Source organism: Morus notabilis, unplaced genomic scaffold, assembly GCF_000414095.1.
Source record: "Morus notabilis unplaced genomic scaffold, ASM41409v2 Scaffold705, whole genome shotgun sequence".
NCBI lineage: Eukaryota > Viridiplantae > Streptophyta > Magnoliopsida > Rosales > Moraceae > Morus > Morus notabilis.
The window spans coordinates 382076-387613 of NW_010357938.1; the positions used below are offsets into that span (position 1 = coordinate 382076).

The window sequence follows — 5538 nt, forward strand, 5'->3', positions numbered from 1 at the left end:
GGGGATGTACAACTGAACATCCTTCTTTTAAAAAATCCATTCCAAACATAACAGATCAACACTCCAAGATCTCACCGAACTTATGGTCAGTGAATCGCTCTGATACCACTTGTTGGATCTGATGTTACGTCTGTTGTTCCAGATGATGTTGGAACACTGTCTGGAAGACGACTTAATTAATTAAGATCCGGATTAATTATGTACAGTTGCTCGAGTAGAATAAAGTGCAGAAATCAAAAGAACACACAATATGATATCGCAGTTCGGTGCGCACACCTACATCTGCGGGGCCACGCCTAGACAATAAACAGTTCACTATGTTCCAGAAATTACAGACACTGGACGGACTTATTCACTCAAGGACTCTCTCCTAAATAATGACGCTGCTGTGATGAATCTCCACAGTGATTATTTAGCGTGCACCACACGACTTCTATTCACCTAGCAAACTCCCTTCGACTGGCAGAGCTTCGTCCCGAAAGTAACAAATCCCTCTGCCGAAGGACGATCTCAATAGCGCACTAGGCTCACCAAAAACTCACAAACTCTTTTCTGAAAATATTCTATTAAACCCCTGTACCCATATGCTCTGAAACAAAGCCTTTAAATAAAGTCAAGAAAATCTCATTCAAATCCACTCTTGATATGTTCTCTATTATCTTTATGATTCTCTCTCCTAGATAGGCTCCAAAATATCTTCCCGTTGTCTTCCAATCTCCAATTCAACTTATGCAGCAAATTTTCAAATCCAGATTAATTATCCTTGTTGCAAGATAACACTTGATCTTCAAATGCCTTATCTTTCATTATAGCAAGTTATATTTAGATTTTCTTTGACCAAGTTAAATTTCAAGTTCCAATTACATGTGCAGCTCAATCTTAATCTTCTTTGTGTAGCTCACATGAATGCATATATATATATATGCCATTCAAATTTCAAATCTCTAATTTTGAACAACTCATAACAACAATTAGATGAAACCAAGAATTAGAATCCAAAAACAACTTGATCTTCATGCAAGTTTTATCTCCCATTTAAATTCAAATCCATATCTCCTTTTTTCTCTTTCTAGAATCACATTTAAATTCAAAAAATTAATGCATTATCTTCCTTTGACCAAGGCGTTATCCTTATCTCTCCAAATCTGATTCTGAATCTTCTTCTGTAATACGAAATCTTCTTGAACATATTTTTTGAATTTTTACAAGATTGTTAATAAATTGTCAACTAATAAAAATACCTAACAAAGCCAAATCCATGGCTGAGGGAACCTTCTCGGTATCAAGGTTTTCTCTCCAAAATATATTATCTGATCTACTCTTGAGTGTTACAATGCAAGGTTTTGATACCTATGGCAAAAGGTTCAAAACGACATGGTGTTTAAGAGCTAAAACAACAAACTACAAGTCAAAATCTAAAACTGCTATGCAGCACTGAAATGTGCGCTTAGGGAGAAGTAAAATGATAAACATTTAACGAACGTCAGAGAAACATGCCTCATTCATTTCGTTAATTCGAATAACAATTCAAGTTTTTACTACAGAGTTTTTTCTCACAAAAATTATCATTTAACATTTTTTACTATTGCGTTTTCTCTCACATAAATTCACTTTTTAACTTAAATTCTCAACTTGAATGAGCAAAAAGAACAAGGCTTAAAGGAATGAAATAACAAACTCAGTAGCTATGCTCCTGTATGAACTTGGTTTGGTTCATAGAGACTGGTTCTTTCTGGGAAAGAAAAACTGATGAATTTTCTAGATTGACGGTGCTACGTACTGAATGCTCTCTTCTCTTCTCTTTTTTTTTTTTTCTCCTTTGAATCATCATGTATTGAGGGAACAATTTTAGTTATCCGATGACAAAATTAGCCAGATGTTTGGAAAGATGTATTGTTTACTCTCCACTTTGTGGAATGTAATGTCAAGAATATTGGGAAAGTTGGTCCTGTGAGAATTAATAACGCCTGATATATAATGTTGCAAAGAAAAGCCATATGTTCGACATCAATGATATTTTCACATGGTAAATGAATCATTAATGCTGATCTTGTAAGGATCATATGATGAAGAAATAGATACAGTTGAAAGAAAAAGAGTACTGGTTTTTCTTGGATTGACAGCTTGGAAATCACTTGTGACGATATTAATGGCCCATTTAGTTTGTTAATTTGAGTTTTTAATTTGAATTCAGATGTGACTTTATGTGAGTTTTATACTGTAGTAAAAAAGTTAGATGTGATTGTTTCTGAGAGCTTTTTACTATAACAAAACTCGAACCGGTTAAATGAACGGGACCTGAGTACTGCACTTTGAACTTGTGCATATGCTGGGGTGAATTAGACGAATACGATTTTTAGAGAGTCGGTAGTCGAAATCAAATGTGCCACTTCTAAGAAAATATTTGAGTCTAATTTACGCATAAAAGTGGTACGAGTGAATAACTAGACTACATAAAAAGGACTGGTTGACAAGGGCCCGGAGATCTTTGCAAGCTAGCATAGATCCTAAAAACTGCAGTTACGTTGCTACTGGTTGTAGTTTGTAAAGCTCATGCAAAGAAGAAATTGTACAATCATTGATTTATGGGTAAACCAAAGTTTTTAAGTTGTTGGAATCACCTTCTTTTATTTTCTATCATTTGGACTATTTCTACATTAACTTATGGGTAAACACTTGCATATACAAAAATTCTATTCCTGTTGAAGTTAAAGAAAACAATCTTAATAATCCTTATTAGGGGATATTATCCGTGTATATGAATGATTCTATATTATTTCAGTTATGTATATGGCAATATTGAGAAAGAACAATATATCCTCGTAAAAGTGTGTTCTACTTATTTGCTTTTTGGCTATAATACACAAGGATATACATGTAAGTACAAAGAAAAAACTTATAAACAAGTAATAACCTTTTGTTTTATATAAAGGGGAAAATCCTTACTTCCAGCTAATAAATAAGTGAAAAGAAATTCCATTGAACCTGGAAAAAATCAGAAAAAGTGACAATTTTTTTTATTCCAATGAAACTACAGTTTTTTTTTTTTTTTTTTTTTTTGGTAGAACCAATTACCCCATAATTTTTTTTTTTTTTTTTTTTTTTTTTTTGTAGAACCAATTACCCCACCTACAACATAGTATAAAGCTAAAATACCTCTACTGTTATTATATTTTGGAACTGGAAATCAAAGTTAATGAAGGCAATATCGTAACAAATTACGTCATAAATGAAAGAAAAGAATTCAAATAAAATGGAATAGAATAAAAAGTAGATTTTTTGTTAGAAGAAAAAAAAAAAAAAAAAAAATAGTAGATTTTGTTGAGAGTGGGATTTGAACCCACGCCCTTTCGGACCAGAACCTTAATCTGGCGCCTTAGACCAACTCGGCCATCTCAACCTCGTTGACGAATCGGATCATTTTTTTTATTACATATATTTTTACTTTTATATAGCTTATAACCAATCCCGTTTTGCTCTGTGTTGCCGAATTTAGAACCGGCAAAAACTTAGGGCTTGTTCTTTTAGAGTTTAATTTTAGTATAATTTTTGAGTTGAATTTGAGATATAACTTGAGTTGAACTTGTAATTTGAGTTTGTGTTTGGTTGTGTACATTTGAGTTATGGTTTGAGATAAGAATCTTTTTGAGTTTGTGTTTGAGTGAGTCAAAACTTAAATTTGTATTTAGATAGTATTTTAATAAAAACTCAATGTTGATGAAAAATTTTAATAGGGTATATGGGTCGGATTTTATTCATATTTTCGTTGCCAACGCATAGAAAAAAAATCATCTCAATCAGAATTAAAACGAAAAAATTATAGCATTTTTAAGAATAGAAAAAACACTGTTAATTAATTTGAGTTCGAGTTTTTGAACTCCAGTTGAAGGAGAAACTTGAACTCGAGTTTTAATCCTAAACTCGAGTTTGAACTCGAGTTTAAACTTAAAAGAACGTAAACTCAAATAAAATTGTAATTCGAGTTGCCTTTTTTTGAGTTTTTCACTCAAAAGAACAAGTCCTTATATAATCCCAGCTGAATGTAGGGACAAAGAAGGTGTTAGAATACAGTGATCCGAATTTTATTTAGTCCCATTTGAAAATTTTGCAGTGCTTTCTTTATATGTGATAGAACTTTGTACAGGAGTATAATTAATGATTATTTAAAAGTGTGATTTAAGAGTGATAATAATAGATTAAAAGGAAAATTAAAATAGATTAAAAAAAATTAAAACATTAATATAATTAAAATAATTAAAACGAGCAGTCGCATAAAATAACACTTTTCATAAGAAAAATAAAATAGACGGTCGCATATAACAACACCTCTTGTAAATTAAAGTAGGCGATCAGAAATTACACGACACTTCCTACTAGTTAGAGACAACGTGGATAGTTTGATAACGTTATTTGTGGGTCAAGTTAGTTTTTAGATAACGGAAAATAAGGGAAAAAAAATATTGAGAAAAATAAGGGTGTAGGAAATAAATATGTAATAGGGTAAATATATATATATATATATATCTAGAAAACTGGGGACATGGTTGCAATTAATATACTTATATATTGGTCTGGATGTGTCTTATGTGGACGTGTATATATACACACATATATGTGTGAGTGAGTTATATTAATATGTTATATATATATATATATATATATATATATAGCTTCTGATGCCTAGGTATTGATATGTTGTATGGGAATAGTAAAGCAAACAGAGGGTTTTAGGGAGAAGTGAAAGTAACGTTTTAGAGAGAGGGTTTTTATTTACTAGAAGGAAAAGACAAACTTTCACAGGAAGAGCCTTTCTTTTTCTTTCTGAGCTCTTTCTTTTTCTCTTTTCGATATCTCATACATCTGCTCCCAATAAAGAATTTGACACGTGTATATACAATTTTAGCCATCAGTTTGCATGCCTTAAACGTGTTATATTCACTAAGCTTAAGAGTATTAATGAGCTGGTCAGTAGCTAATGCTTGTTTATTTGCACTTAAACACAAAAAAAAAATTAAACTCAAATTATAATTTTATTTAAGTTCATATTCTTTTGTAAAATTTAAGTTTTAACTTAAATTTTAATTTGAGTTTGAGGTTAAAATTTGAGTTCAAATTTTCTCTTCAACTCAAGTTCATAAACTGATAAGATGTTTAGTTCATAGATTAAAATCACCTGATTAGAACCATTTTTAATTTATGTGTATTTTTTATGAGAGAAAACACTATAACGAACCGTCACTGTTCAAGGCACGGCCCGTCACTGTTCAAGGCACGGCCCAGTCCATAAATATTGGTGGGCTGTATTGGGCCAACGGCCCATGAAAAATCATGGCCGGGCTGGACCGGCCCGTCTAGGCCCATGATGGGCCATCCCAGCCCGGCATGTCTAGGCCCATAACGGGCCAGCCCAGCCCAGCCCATCTAGGCCCATAATATCTTCATGTTTTTTTTTTTTTTAGTAATTTTGTAAACATCTTATGTATAATTATCTTGATTATACTCTTTTTTTCTTACCAAGATTTTGTCCGACTAAGTTTT

The 5538-nt window shown here is 32.1% G+C and overlaps 1 non-coding gene across 1 annotated transcript; it reads right to left on the reverse strand.

Annotated features, from left to right (window-relative positions):
* Positions 1-3319: 3319 nt before the first annotated feature.
* TRNAL-AAG lies at positions 3320-3400 on the reverse strand. Its single transcript has one exon. It is a non-coding gene; the product is annotated as a tRNA-Leu (tRNA).
* Between the last annotated feature and the right edge of the window lie 2138 nt (positions 3401-5538).